Source organism: Chelonia mydas, chromosome 14 (genome assembly GCF_015237465.2).
Source record: "Chelonia mydas isolate rCheMyd1 chromosome 14, rCheMyd1.pri.v2, whole genome shotgun sequence".
NCBI classification, from domain to species: Eukaryota; Metazoa; Chordata; order Testudines; family Cheloniidae; genus Chelonia; species Chelonia mydas.
This window is the reverse complement of record NC_051254.2, coordinates 24,031,117-24,046,928: the sequence shown is the minus strand read 5'-3', so window position 1 is coordinate 24,046,928 and position 15,812 is coordinate 24,031,117. Positions and strand designations below refer to the sequence as shown.

The following is a 15,812-nucleotide window of genomic DNA, read 5'->3' as shown; positions in this document are numbered from 1 at the left end:
TCCTCACCGGAGGAGCTTTCCTGTGGATGCTTCAGCCAATCTCTGGGTAATGGCTGCTATGACTCATTGAATCATGCAAGGGCAGGTGACCAGATCATGTGATTCTAGACTCCATCTTGTGCCTGTATTTTTCTACAAAGTGTGCTGGGGACTTTGCTTTGGACAATGAAGTTCCCTCCACATGAAAGAAGCTATAAAAGGGGGAAGTGACATCACCAATTGGCCTCACTTCCCCTACTACATAACACCTGAGGAACAGACTGAATTGAGGAAGGTGGTCCCAGGCAGGAAAGAAGAAAGCTCTGCCTGTTTATGGAAGATTGGTAGACTGTTTGTACCATCAGGGTGAGACACTGCTTGATTCAAATCCTGTCTAGTTTATAGGATTTAGATTGTGATTCTGTTTATTTCGTACGTAACCAACTTTGTTCTATATGCTGTCACTTATAATCACTTAAAATCTATCTTTCTGTCATTAATAAATTTTTTACGTATTTTCCCCATAAAGATGTGTGCTTCTTGAAGTGCATGAGAAATCTATTCAGTGAACAAAAACTGGTGCATGTCCTCTCCACATTGAGGGAGGGGTGGACTGGGTAATAAATGTACACTGGTCAGGCTTTTGACCAGGGCAACACAGTACAGTTCTGGGGTCCTAGGCTGTGGAGTGAGGAAGCTGGCTGGAGCCTCTCTATTGTTAGTTCATGAGTGGCTGAGGAGAAGCATTCATATAACAGCAGTTCGGTGTGTCTCTGCCTGAATGTTTGTGTGAGTGTAGGACTGGAGGGGTCTGCTGCTTGTCACAGCCTCACAGTGTGAAAGGGGGCCTAGATTGGTATGCCAGATGGCTCAGTGGTATCCCAGTTCCAGGTTGCACCCTGGGGAAACCTGTCACAATGTTCTGCCCCCAACAGCTGAGAAGCACCGGAGTGCAGCCTGGGGAAGCTAGAGGTGTTAAAGGGAACATCTGGCAGCAGATGAAGAGTCTGTGCAGAGGAAACCACAGACGTCCAGGTGAGGCAGGGGTGTGTGGAGCTGGAACAACCCTTCAGTGCCAAGGGGTTTCCACGTGGATGTATTTCCCAGGGGAAGCTGAAGATCTGTTTGAGCCGCTGCCCTGCAGGCAGCAGCTTTCACTGTGGGGTACAGGGAAAGAGGCTGCTCTGGGGATGCCTTCTGTGGTGGATTCCTGTTCTGGAGTGTTGGACCTTTTGTTTATGGAATGGGACAGATGGCACCAGGTATTTTTCAGAAATTGCCCTGGGAGACCAAAACCCCTGCTCTCCCTAAAATGTCTTCACTCTCTGCCAGCACCCTCACTCAGGCCATATGGTCTGCACTGAGGAGTGCCCTGAGCCACACAGGGAAGGAGCACATTCACTGCCAGGAGGGCTGGTCACAGAACTTTTGAATGAAATATTTTTTTCTGAGATTCAGACACTGGATTTGGCTTTGTCAAAAGACAAGCTTTTTCTGCAGGAAAACATCAATTTGGGCAGAATCTTCCATTAGGAAAATCCAGATGAGATGTTTCAAGTAGGGTCAGGTTGCTATTAATATCTGCGTCCAGCTGAGCTGCCACAATGCCTGCTGGGGGCTGTAGTCTGGCAAGGGAGAAAGGCCTGTCAGAGAAGATGGAGGCCTGCAGGATCCAGAACTACAGCTCCCCTGAGGCACTGCAGGGGCTCAGGTAGATGCAGAGATTATTGTTTTGATAAGCAGGCCAGGCAGCTCTGGGGGCATTGGATGCAGCCTCGAAGAAATATCTAGTTAGTGGGGAGGGACCAGCTGCAAGCGGAGAAGGACCAGATGATCTCCTGGGGATGCCAGCACAGAGCTGGGACTCAGAACAGTCAGGGATGGAGTTTGAGTCATCCTGTCCAATTTTCTGCCCCATCCCTGTGCCGGGCATAGGAAAAACGTGGGATCATCTCCATGCTTCTCCCATTTCCATGAGCCCCTGTGCATTGGCATGGAGCCAACAACTCTCTAGGAAGCCCCTGTGTGCCACCAAATCTTCCAAAACTTGTGACAAGTTTTGTTTAAATGACTTACCCAGCAGCCTATAGAACACAGTAGCTCAAAGGTCTTAAGCATGATGAGACCTTCTTTCCTCTTCCTGCAATCCCCTGCCTCATTCGCTACACATCTTCCTGTCCCTTGTGTGGCGAGAAGGAGACCCCTGTGTAGGGTGTGTCAGGTTGAAGGCCCTCTCCCTGCTCCTCCAGAATTTCTTACTGAGGTTCTGGCAGCACATCTCCCTGCACCTCCTGATCCTGGCACACCCCATCTGTGGCCCCACAAAGACATGGGACCTCCTCGTCATCCTCCTCCTGGTGCAGGCCAGGGCAGCCATCCATCACTCCAGGAGGAAGAAGCTGGCCAGGGGAGGTGCTCAATGACTGTGGGGCTATTTCTGATCCCAGGTGAAGCCACGACTCTGGGCAGAGCTCCTCTGGTCAGCACCCATTGACGCCTTGAGTGCCTTTGAGGGGCAGTGGATGCTGCCATGGTTCTCTGCTCTGTGTCCCGCTCCGGATCCCTGATTTTCAACCTTTGACCTCAATCCTGCATCTGTTTTTTCATTTATCGTCCCCAGAAATCAATTGGAGCCTGAGCCCAGTGGTCCCTTCCCTTAGCTGAGGGGGTGAGTCTTTAGCTAAGGGCGGGCCCAGGCCTCCCTTCCCCATCACTACCAGAGGTGCACGCCTTCCAGCTCGGGGGTAAGAGTGATCCCACAGGATTAGAAGTCAGAAATTTTGGGTTCTGGCTCCAGTTCTGTCTCATCTGGGACCTTGAGCAAGACACTTTGCTAAGGCCACCATCTGTAAAATGGAGCTGATGGTACACATCTTCGAGCTTCTGCCACAAATGAAGCAGCAGCCTACAGAGATCAACTTCCTTCACCTCATAGCCTTGAGCCATTCCCAGTCTTCCCCCACTTTCATTGTCCAGTCCCTCCCCCCACCCCCAAAGTCTCTCTCCTATTCCTTGGCCTCCAGTGACCCCCGCCCCCATCCCCTCTGGCTCCCAGTTCCATGTTCCATGCTGGGATACTCATCCACCTCCATTCTCAGTTCATTAACCCAGTCTCATTTCTCCCCCCGCATCCCAACTCCTTATCACATCTGTCTCCACTCCCGGCTCTCCTCCTTCCTCTGCCCCACGGCTTCTCAGTCCCAGTCTTCTTCCCAGCAGGTCCCAGTCTCCCCTGGCTCCTCATTCAATCTGTCTCCCTCCCCGCACACCTGCAGGCTCCCAGTCCCCTCACTCCCATTTCCCTACCCAGCTCCCAGTCCCAGATTTAGTCTCCACTGGCTCCCAGTTGGCCTCCTTTCTCAGTCAGTCACATTCTCTCCTCGGCTTCCAGGCTCAGTCTCTGCCTGCAATTCCCAGTCCCTGTCTCCTTGCGCAGTCAGTCCCAGTCTACCTTCCACCCAACTCCCATTCCCAGTGTCCCTGTCCTCCCAATCAGCCTCCACTACCCTGAGGCTGTTTGTCCCAATCTACTCTCCCCCAGCCCTGCAGGGCCTGCTCCTCCTGTCTCCTGTGTATTCAGATCAGACAGCTTCCTCAGGTTGCTGGACCCGCCCTGGCTCACAGCTGACCAGCACTGCAATTTGCAGGGATGACCCAGCTTGAACCCAGTTGGAGCATGCTCAATGCAGATGGAATCTTCAGAAAATGTAGCTGCTAAAATTGAAGAAGTCTCTACTGAGTATATGCAAACTGAGATTTTTCAAAGGCTTATAACTTGGCCAAATTTGGGTGAATTTTCACAAGGATGGCAAAAGGCACAGTCCGGATGCAAAGGGTACCCCCCTGCCAAATTTCAAGTCCCTCCTCCAAAGCATGGGTGAGCTAGAGCTGTTCAAAGAAACAGTCATCAGAATGTTCTGACATGAGCAAAACAAAGTATTTTTCCCTAGTCTCAGAGTTTGTCTACATGAGCAACAAGTGCACATTGCAGATTTCTAAAACTCACTAATGGGTTGCGCATTCATTGGTCTGTGTAGATCCTGTTGGTGCACCCTAAAGGTTCCCTAGCATGCTTTAACGTAGTACTGTTTGAAACAGCACTACATCAAAGAGCACTAGGGAACTTTTAGTGCACACCAGTACCGTCTGCATGGACCAATTAATGCACAACATGTTGGTGTGCTTAAGAAATCACACCCCCATAGAGCTCATTACCCCACTGTATAGACAAGCACTTAATCATGGAAATGGATGAATTCCCCCCTCCCCGCAAAAAAAAAAAAAAAAAAAAAAAAAAACACAACAAACTATCAGCCTGAGGGAGACACCTAGCGTGGAAAATTTTACCGAAGCATTTAAAGTGTGGGAAGTTACAAGCTACTGACAACAAGGTCTTATAATGGGAAGTCTCAGGCAACCTTAATAACAGCCAGCGCTACCAGCCGTGTCTGTAAACAATTTTATACAAAAAGGCTATTAAAAGAACTTTAAAGTTGCAAACGCAAGCACTTGAAAGTTGGGAAATTGCAGAATTAAGGTGATTTTACATGTCCAGTTACGTCCTCTTATGCATTAGGATGTAATCTTTAATTGCATGATCAGATACTATTTTTTCCCTACATGGATTGCCAGCAGAAGATCTTCAGATCTGAGGCACAAACCTCTTCTTTTTTGAGTCAAAGAAGCAGCCGGTAGAAGTAGGTGCTTAGCCTATATGGTAGGAGCAGCCTCTTGGAGAGGGAACACAACATGCACTGTGCTAGCTGGTTACGCAACCGTTTGTGAGACAGCACAGAGATGTTAGGTATCAGGCCATCCGGAGGTTTGCTCCTGGCTCTGGAAGCAGAATGTGGTCGAATGTTAGAGCAGTGGCTACAGGCAGCATAGCCAAGTACATAATTTGGCACCCTCCTTCTGAAAGGCAGTGTGGCAAGGTGGATATGAAGTGAGTCTGTTATGTTTGAGAGACAAGTTCTAATCCCTGTTCTGTCTCAGGTGACCTTGTGCAACTACTCAGTTATTACACTTGTAAAACAGATGGATAATTGTTTCCCCCAGCAGCAGGGGTCATCATAAGGATTATGGAGGGTACAAAACTATGAAGATGAGGAAGAGCTGAGCAGAGAACTTGTGGTCTATGAGGGTGTAACCCTAGCAAGAAGGCATCTTGTGGGAGGTTCTCCTTCTCACACTTTACCAGCTGTGCAGGGATCACCATGTTCCCAAATACACAAGTATCACAATAGAGTCCTTAGAGAGTTAAAGGTACAGAAAACAAAGATGTACCAGTTACTTAACTAAGTATACTGCATAGTGCGGTGAAGAATGGTGGCTATATTTACAAAACTATTCTTTGCACAGCTCCCTCCTGCTTTCTAGCTGATTTAAAAGTTGCTTTTTCTCTTTCTTCTAGTGTGCAAACTTTGTGGGAGATTACCTTTCGCAACCTGTTAAAGAAAACCATTCTAGCTATCCATCAAACATAAACCAACAGAGCTGTGTGTCAGAGAGATATAGAGCTCTGTGTGTGTTGCAGATGGTTCATCTGCAGACCGTAAAATAGGTACCAGTTGTTTGATTCAGGGAGTTTGGATCTTTTAAAGGAAGAACATTCATCTCTCTCCTTTCATCTCCTATCATATTTCTGTGCTTTTCATCTTCATCTTCATTATAATGGTGTTAACTGTTGCTGAGATGTTGTATATGAGGTAGTGTTACCTAGTGGGTAAAGTAACTGAGTAGGTGTTAGAAGGCCTTGGTTTTATTCCTGGCTCTGCTGGGTGACCTAGGGCAAGTCCACTCTGTGCCTCAGTTTCCCCATATGTAAAATGAGGATAATGACACTAATCTCCTTTGTACAATGCTTTGAGATGTATGGATGAAAAGAGCTTGGGGTTATTATTATTGTATATCCAGGAGCTAATTTGGTCAGGAACAGGGTAGGTACAGTCATTAAAAAATGTCTCTAGGAAGCATCTGACTTGTGCATTTTCAGGTAGCACTTAGACACATCCAGTGCTGTACCTGCTAGCATTGAGTCTGCTGGCTTTGATGGTATTTGCATTGCTCTGTTATTCTGCAGTAGTCGCTCGTGTCGAAATAGAACCTTGTATAGATCTGTCTTCTCTCTGAGCTTGCTTCTCCCACTGCCTCATCACTGGCATATTAACACCAACCACCTCTAATCCTTTCCAGAACAAAGGAGAGCTCTCCTGGGGCTTCTGGAAAGTGAATCAGATCAATTCATAGTATGTCTGCTGTTGGCGAGGGATGGAGAGTCACAGAGTTTTCATTTTCTGCACAGAAGTCACAGCAGGAGAGCTGTGATCTCTCGCTCTCTCCCAGCAATGGTATGCAAATAGATGCCTGCTGCCTGGAGCAGGCCATGGTGAGGGGCAAGGAAATTAACTAGAATAAAAGATCAGCTTCAATAGAGACTCCAGAAATAAATGCCATTTACAAAGCAGGACAAGGAGGGAACTTTGGACTAATTAATGAATACTTCCCTGTTGGAACAGAATGAGATTGCCAGCTGCCACTTGACCTCCATCCATTCTGTGGAGACGCTGGGGAAAGTTATTATAAAGCAAAACAAATCTAAAACTCTCCTCCCCCCAAGGTAAATACATAACCCAAAAGTAGGTTTACAATTGACAAAGCACAGTGGAAAGCACAATTCATCTGGTACACTCGTGATCTCCTAGAGCCTGTATAAACCTCCTGTAAGTAATGGCCATAAATGGTGTAACCGAGTTAATGTCTCCCTCACGCTGCTGCTGTTTGTTATTGCACACACAAAAAACTGCAACGGAAGAACATTAGCAAGGTTGCCAAGTCAAGCGCTCAGAAGTTAGGAAATGCCAGAATTAAGGTTGTCTGTGAAACCTTAATTCGACTCCCTTGTGCACACACATTATGACACAAGCACCTGCTCTGCAGAGGGAAAGGGGCTGTGTAGTGAAGGAAGGTGTTCTCCGTAGGATCCCTGCCTCATTTGTTTTAGAAGCTGGAAGGTGTGCAGTGAATGCGACAGGGAGCTGTAGAAAGAAAAAAGATGATCTCCAGGTGAGGGCAGTTCATTGCAGCCCTGGAGAACAGGATTCTATCCCTGCCTCTGCCACAGAACTTCTGTATGATGCTGGGCATGCTGCTTAAACCAAACATTTCCCAGGTGGTCACTAATTGTGTGCTCCACATTTTCTGAGTGCCTTGGGATCTGAGCACTCACAGCTGCAACTGAAGTCAATGGGAACTGTGCTTCGAACATTTAAAGTGTGATATAATGGCAAATCAGGTCCTAGACATCTGAAATGGTGCACCCCAAATTAGTGGGTACTTTTGACCTTATTCTCTTTGTGCCTCAACTCCTGATTTGTCAGATGGGGATAATACCATCCCTTGCCTCACAGGGGTGAAGCTAATTTCATTGATGTTTGTGAAGCACTCAGATGTAAAAATTTTATTAAAGCTAATATTAAAAAAAATATATAATACTTAGGTTGAGAAAAATACTTTTCTCATCCTAAGTATTATATAATATTTTTAGTCTGGAGTCTGTACATCTGGGTATAGTGCTTAGATAATCCACAAATACCAAGTTTGTTTTTCAAAGTCATCTGATACATAGAGTACATAATCAGCAATAACCCAAATTTAGGTGTATAGATTTAACAATACCGTTTAGATATTAGAATCCAAATACTCAGGTACATCACCCATGAAAAGTTTTACAGAGATTTGGTTGTGGAAAACAACATATATCAATGAGTGGAGATTATTCCTCAGTAATTGAGAATTGTTCCTCAGTAGGCGTCCATTTAGGAGAATACAATCCATGAGGAAAGTATTTCAGTTGCTTTCCTGACTGCACTTCTCATCGGCACTCCAGCTCATCCTTCTTGGTAGTGCTGATGTCTGCTGATGTATTCTATGTAGATGGCCCTCGACCACCTGATGGTGTCTGACACCGTGAGTTGCCGCATCAACTGAGCATAGCGTCCACCAATTCCGCATTCTCTCAGCACTCGCTCATTACTGGGGTCCCATGTGCCCAAGGCTCTGACAATCAGTGTGTGTGTCTGGACCTGGTAACAAGGTAACAGCCAGAGGGGCGTATTTCTCTACCTTTCGAGCTCAGGCATCGTGGAAGGCCGGGGTCCTGTTCTTGAAGGGCACTGTGACATCCACCATGATGATCTTCTTCCGGTCCTCGTTGGTGATGACAATGTCCGGTTGCAGTTGGCTGTTGGTTCCAGGGATGGCAGAGTTTACGGGAACCTTCCCCAGAGGTGGTGGGATGGCTCTGGACAGGCAATTTTGGATGGCATTGTGTCACAGCTGCCAAGCTCTCGAATGGGACTTGGAGCTACACAGGACGTGGGGCAGCGTCTCGTTGGCGTAGCCACACTTCCTGCATCACTTGTCCGAATTCCTGTGGCAGATGGCTCCATTTGGCAAATTGGGTGAAGCTGCCCCCGAGGACGAAGTGGTTGCTGGTGTCCCATTTGCACATTACCTTGAACGCCTTGCCCTGATCCAGCTTCCGTTTCAGGTTTTCCACGTATTGGCAGTGGATGGCATCCTTCAGGGTCCTCTCCAGCATGGTTCTAGCTCTCCGAGTGATGACGGTGTTGTCCATGTTCTTCACCTGTGAAACCAGGACTCCCAACTCCTGGTGTTCCTCGCACCATAGCCAGTGGCAGCCAATACATCTCCTGCCTGGAAGAAACTTGTTTATCACTTTCTGGTGACCAGCCCCAGCTCACACACTTTAAGAACATAACTTTCAGTGTCTGTACATAACTCCTACCACACTATCCATACGGACATCTCACAATGATTATGAGGATCAGTGAGGCACAGGCTTTCAGTAGAGACCTTACATGGCAAACTTACCCTTTGGCAAACTAGTAGGTAGATGCCAGACCCAGGGGATCCCTGGAACCTTATGCACCCCTGTCACCTCTGCCAGTTGGCACTAAGAGGTCTCTGAGCCCAGAAGCTTTTCATCTCCACTCCGCAGCATGACAATGGCAGGACTGGGCTTGGAGCAGGGAAACACCCAAATTCCACCGAATCCTCCCCGCAGCCCTGGGGAGCTCCTGTCAGAACCCCCTGAGGGGATTAATGTTGCTCCAGACAATGACTCTGCAGTGCAACTCTAATAAACCCTGAACTGATTGTTCAGAGAGGGTCCCCCGAGTCGTTGTGGGGAGGCAGGACCTTGTTCCTTGGCTCCTTCACAGCAGTGCAGTGGGAGAGCTTGGAGGGGGGTGGAGGCAGCTTTATAGAGGGAGAACCTAGGGGAACCATGAGAATCTAAGGGGTGTGGTTTATGGCAGGGCAGAGCCAGTCTAAAGGGGATGCTGTGGGCTGCCTCACTGTTCCCACACCCCTCATTGGGGGAGGTGCACCACATCCTCCGTACCCCTCTGCTGCTGGAAACCAGCAAGGGGAGCAGAGAGGTCACCCACTCAGCAGGTGCAAAGTGTGCGGGGAGATCTCACAGCCCCAGCCCTCCTGCTTCCCAGAGCCCAGACAAAGGCAAGACATCCAGCCAGGACTCTCTGGCAGCAGCAGTGACCCGCAGGAGTGTTACAGGAGAGGATGCTTAACATGTCTGCAAACAGCTTCTTCTGTGCTGCTGGGGGAGGGAGGGAGGGTGCTGGGCTTGCATGTGCTTGTTGTGCTACTCAGACCTCTTTGCTTGCTAGATGGGACAGTAACACCTATGTAGCTTTGCTCCCCTTGTTGTGGTTTCTACTCTCTGACAGAGCTTCGTGAAGCCCTGTTAAACTCCCTCCTAGACTGTCTGCTGTGCTCTGGCATTTGAAGCCCAGCTGCTGGAGGTGCAGTGGGGTACAGAACAGTATACTTTAAATCCCCAGCAGAGGGACCGGGGTTTCGTGGAACTGGTAGCAGGCTGTCCAGTCTTTCTCCCCTCAATTCCTCATTCCAATCCGGCCCAGATGAGAACCAAAAGCTGTTACCATCCTACAGTTGCCTGGGGGTCTATGTGACATGCATGTGGAGCTTTCAGTCCCATTCGCCAGGAACAGGTGCTTGCCCCAAGGAAACCAGCACCACAGCTAGGACAAGCTGACACCCCTTATTCTCAGCAGAGAGGCTCAGGCTGGCCCTGGCATGGAGACCAGACTCCCAGCTCATGCTTAGAGAGGGTCTAGTAGTGGGGAAGTCGAGGGTTAGGGGACACAGCAAGGTTACACTGAGCCTCCCTGGTCTGCAGATAACTGACGGCTCCAAGTTCCAGAGCTGTGGGTACAGCACCTTTCTAACGCCCAGAATACACCAGAGCTGGTAGAAAAATGGATTCTATTTTCCATAAAAATATTTCAAAGGAAGTGATTTTTTTTGTCCAGATTTGTCATGGAATTTGGGGTGTTGTTGCTGAAAACTGATTTTTGTTGTTGTTTTTCAATGGTTGAAAACGCCCCCCCCCCCTCCAAATCATGGCAAGAAAAGCAACATGTTCATCAGGCACTTTTTGTTGCGCCAAAAAGCCATTTTCAGTCAAAAAAGTTTTGACAAAGTGTTTGATCAGCTCTCCCGAGAATATCTTATTGGAACCTGCCACTGTGTCCTAAATTCTGCCCTCAGTAACTTCATCGAGGTAGCCTGGGTCCAACTGAGAGCACTTTTTGGCCCCATCTCTCTATCCATTACTTGTCTCAAGAGAACTGCACCAGATGACCCTGCATGCAAAGTTCCCCATAAACAAGCTGGATGGAATGACCTGGTTTCCAAATATATCAGGGCTCATTCTAGTCATTTCCAGTGTGATGCAGGCAACTTGCCTGGCCAAGATCGTGTATTTTGCTCTCCTGTGCAGCCTGCTGGAGAAAGAGCCCCATTGACCAGCCATTATTCAAGACCTAACCGCTTACCCCTGGGAGGCAGAGGCACCCCAGTGAGATAAGTCTGGGCCTGAGTCTCCCCCAGCTGAGCCGCCTGCCCAGAGTATCAGAGCAGATTTACTGTGGGAACACTGACTCTGGAAACAGAATGCGCTCCCTCTGAGTGGCTAGCTGAGCGGGGAGTATAACAGGTTAGCTGTGTTCCCTAATAAGGGAAGCAGTTTGTGGTGTCTGATAAGAACTATTTTACAACAGAACATAATCTACTGTAACTCTTTATTATGTCTAATGCAATAGAAGTGTAAACAGGGCTGACGAGAAATTAAAATCAATTGCATTCTCCTCTCAGTGGCAATATCAGTTTGTCGGTAATTACTTGTTTGTTGTCTTCATTGTGAAGCCAAACAATTCCTAGGTTGTTAATGCTCTGAGAGAGAAAATGAACTTACATATTCAATTTATTCTGCACAGAAACAAATTACCACGAAGAAAGGAAGGGATTTATTTGTATTCCTGTGGTGGAGTTGGTGACATCCAATATGACAGAGCGGTTTCTCTACCTCCGTCAGCTCCATGAGGACTTCACAATGACAGTGACTCCAGGGCAGCCACAGGTTTCTGTTTAACCATCAACACATGCGGAGTGGGAGGTGAATCTTCCTTATCTCAGTAGCCTGGCCTCCAGCAGGCTGGCTGGGGATTCAGTCTTTTCCTTTCTGAAAGAAGGCCATGCTATTTAATACTCTATGTGCAGCATGGGCTAGACTCTGGTCTTTGAGACCTTGGTGTAAATTCAGGATTTCCTCACTGAAGTAACTGGAGTTGCTCCAGAACTGCACTGCTGTAACCTAGATCAAAGGCTGGTGTAACATGTATTCAACAGAGACCACACTCCGCTCTCAGTTACGCCTGTATAATGACTTCAGCAGAGTTACTCGGTACCATTTCCAGTGGTGTATATGTGTGGGTATATGAGGATGTGTGTGTGTTTTTTGTGATAAAGTATTTGAACGAGTTAAGCCCTTTATTGTATCAGTATCAAATGGTATCTTTATCCAATTAACTTCTACAGTGCTTGACTTCATCTTTCTCCAAAGCTGACTTAAAAATTAATGATACTTTGCATTTCTCGTGCCTTTCATCTGACGATCTCAAATGGACTGCTGGTAGCAAAGGGTTGTTGTTTTTTTTAACTAGCTGCTAAAAATGTAACAAATCATTAGGGGGATTCACTTCCTGTGCCTTGCTCTCTGTGTTACTAAGCAAGCAGAGGCTGAGGACAGGTATTTGAACACTCCATCATCTGTATCCCGTAACACAAACAAGAAGAGCACAGCTATTTAATATTACTCTTTATAATTAAATACAGCTTTTATTAACCTAATGTGAAATCTCACCAGACACTGAATGCAAAAGCTTCTGTCTCAGACAGAAGAAGGTCACTTGTTTGGGAGGCAGGAGGGTAATGTGGTCCCCCTGGGACCTTCTGCATTTAGCAGCTGGTTATGAGTTTGATTGAAACCACCCGGGCATGTGGGGTAAGTCACAACTCAGTGTATTGTGGTGGTGAGAATGATGATTCAGCTGGAGCAGCGTTTGTTCTCCTGGGATACTAGGGTTATCTTGTAACGTGGAGAAGGCTCAGCTGGAAATTAATGTGCACAGGCCATGAAAGCCAGGAACATCCGCTGCAACGGGAATCAGAGGGGGGTAGCGTCCTGCAAGGAACCCACAAAGATTAGGGGCCAAATCACAACCTTAGTTTTGCCCACGCAGCCCCACGAGTGCCAGCTGCCCGCAGGTGAGACATCAACCATTAAAGAAAAGGAAAAGTGACTTCCATGGAGATACAATATCGCTGCCTTCTAGCCCTGGCTTGTCAGAGCCAGCAGGAGCTTGATAACTGGAGACATAGGCACAATGTGCATATATGGTATGTCAGTATGTATACTGACAGGTTTCAGAGTAACAGCCGTGTTAGTCTGTATTCGTAAAAAGAAAAGGAGTACTTGTGGCACCTTAGAGACTAACCAGTTTATTTGAGCATGAGCTTTCGTGAGCTACAGCTCACTTCATCGGATGCATAGCATACCTATGCATAGCTATGCATCCGATGAAGTGAGCTGTAGCTCACGAAAGCTCATGCTCAAATAAACTGGTTAGTCTCTAAGGTGCCACAAGTACTCCTTTTCTTTTTAGTATGTATACTGGGGCTGCACAGACCTTGCTAATGAGAGAAGCAGAGATGGAAAATATTGTAATCCACTGTCCTGCAGAGTGCAGCTGAGAGCCCCGGGGGTAGGCCAGATTCCTTGGGGCAGTGGGAGCTGCTCTCTGCATCATGAGCTCGGAGGCCAGCGCTGCGGGCACCCCCAGCCCAGGGCTCTATGGGCTCCGGCCCTCGGGGGGGCGCCATTAGCACTCGCACACTCTGGGTAACACCCGGCTGCTTCACCAGGGCTGCCAGAAACAAAGGATCAAAGACCCTCAACACAGCAGTTTCACCGGTTACAGCAAAATGTACCTGCCCAGCCCCTGGGGAGCCCAGCAGAGGTTACGGGGGTCCCTGTGCCTCTGCATTGTCCTCCTGCCAGCAGCCACTGCCCTTGGTCCTTCCACTTCAGCTACTGCAGCCCTGCCAGCAGCATGGTGCATCTGCCCTGCTCTCAGCTTCCAGCCTCAGCTCCCCAGCTCCTGCCCTGCTGCTCTCATGCTGTCTCTGGCTCCCTCCCCAGCCTGGTCCCCTCTGGGCTCAGGTTGTGTACGCTGGGGGACTGTGGAGCTGCATACTTGCTGGATGCTGAATTGGTAACACAGTGCCCTCTACTGCCTGGATCATCCCTGTAGAGCTGAGCCCATCTGGGGCAGGGAAGGTACCAGGAATGCACCAGCGGGCACGTTACAACCCCTGTTATTGTAACCCTCACCCTCTCCATGTGGAGCTTTCTCTCCCTCTACTGGTGGCTGGGACACATAGAGGTTGATAAGCCCGCTGCAGGCTTGGCTCGTAGAGGGGGGGCTTTGAGATTATGTAGACTGTGTTTGTAGAATCAGTGGTGCCAGACTTGAGTCCTGCCATAACACCCCCTGCAGGGGTGCACTGTAATCCCAGCTAGTCCCAGAACATGGCCCACATGTGAGTCATGAAGGGGTCCCACAGGCTCTAGGACCCCTGATTCCTTTGTCTGCACTAGGCTCTGAGAGGGGAAGGAACAATCTAGTTTCCCTCTCAGGACCCAAAACCAGTCCTGGTGTCTTGTCCAGATCCCAACCCCAAAGGCTTTTGGAGCCCCAGAGGATTGTGGGATTTGGGTTGGCTGTGGAAGGACCCATGGTTAATGGGTCTCAGGCAGGAAAAGGGTAGGCTCTTCAGCTAGTCCCTCAGCCTGCCCCACCCCACGCAGGGCATAGTTTATGGGTACGATGTGCCTCCGCTCCAGGGTAGGGAACATCTCTTGCAATGTCTCTTTCTTAGCCCCATTGGGCCCAGATTTCCAAGTGCTCCATGCCCACAGTTCTGACCAGATCTTCTAAAGAGCTCAGCTCTCTGTGTGCACTCAGCTTTCTGAGCACCTTTGTAGGTTCAGCCACCCAGAGTGCTGAGCTGGAGGAGGGAAGTGAGAGAGGAAGGATATCCTAGTGGATACGGTACAAACCCGGGACTGGGGAGACCTGGGTTTCATTCCCTGCTCTGCTACAAACTCCCTGTGCACCTGAGACAAATCTCATAGGTCCAGCTCCTTAAAGCTATTTAGGCTCCTAACCTCCACTGGAACCCAGTTACCTCTGAGGAGCAGTGCTTTGGTTCCCTGTTTGTACTATGGGGGTAGCAGCACTGCCTCCATCACAGAGGAAAAATACATGACAGGTTGTGAGGTGCTCACCTGCGCCGGTGATGGGCCCTATGTGATAGAACAGGGCTTGAACGTGATTCCAGCTGGAGTCTGACCTTGGAACTGTAGCTCATATGACCTTGGCAAGTCAAGAAATTGTTACTGGAGTCAGGACTTGCAGGAATCAGTGAAAGGAAAAAGCTGCAGGACAAGCTCCACCTGCCCCCGGAAGACAGAGCTGTGTGGATGGACTGTTAATTCTGCTCTGAGGCCTCAGAACTGTTCCAGTTATTGCATGAGATCAGCATCTTTGGTCTCTGCATGGGATTAACGTAAAGGACTGATAGTCCTCCAGATGATGCCAGCGGCTGGAATTCTCTTAGCATTTCACTCATTGCTCCTCCTTCTGCAGTAATGGGCCTCTGGAAGGGAGGGTACATGTGCATTTTAATCACAGGGAGGCATCGGTTTGTAGACCGACATTCCTGCTGTAAAGTGCTATGAGCGCTGAGGGGATGAGCTTTATTATTGATCACAAAAAGAAAAGGAGTACTTGTGGCACCTTAGAGACTAACCAGTTTATTTGAGCATGAGCTTTCGTGAGCTACAGCTCACTTCATCGGATGCATAGCATATCGTGGAAACTGCAGAAGACATTATATACACACAGAGACCATGAAACAAAACTTCCTCCCACCCCACTCTCCTGCTGGTAACAGCTTATCTAAAGTGATCATCAAGTAGAGCCATTTCCAGCACAAATCCAGGTTTTCTCACCCTTCCCCCCCCCCCCCCCACATACAAACTCACTCTCCTGCTGGTAATAGCCCATCCCTCTTTGAAACCTCTCTTTATAATGCGCATGATAATCAAGGTGGGTCATTTCCAGCACTAATCCAGGTTTTCTCACCCCCCCCACCCCCCCCTCCAAAAACCACACACACAAACTCACTCTCCTGCTGGCAATAGCTCATCTTACAATGTGCACAGCAATAATCCAAGTTTAACCAGAACGTCTTGGGGGGGGTTTGTAGGAAAAAAAATTATTGATCACAGTTATTAACTGGGCTGTGCTAATCAAAATATCTCCAGCAGCGAGAAAGAATCAGGCCCAGATCCAGCAACA

The 15,812-nt window shown here is 48.4% G+C and overlaps 1 long non-coding RNA gene across 1 annotated transcript; it reads left to right on the top strand.

The window, feature by feature from the left end:
- The first annotated feature begins 186 nt into the window (after positions 1-186).
- Positions 187-12,478, top strand: LOC122462900. Its single transcript, XR_006285792.1, has 2 exons — positions 187-345; positions 11,325-12,478. It is a non-coding gene; the product is annotated as an uncharacterized LOC122462900 (long non-coding RNA).
- The last annotated feature ends 3,334 nt before the right edge of the window (positions 12,479-15,812 follow it).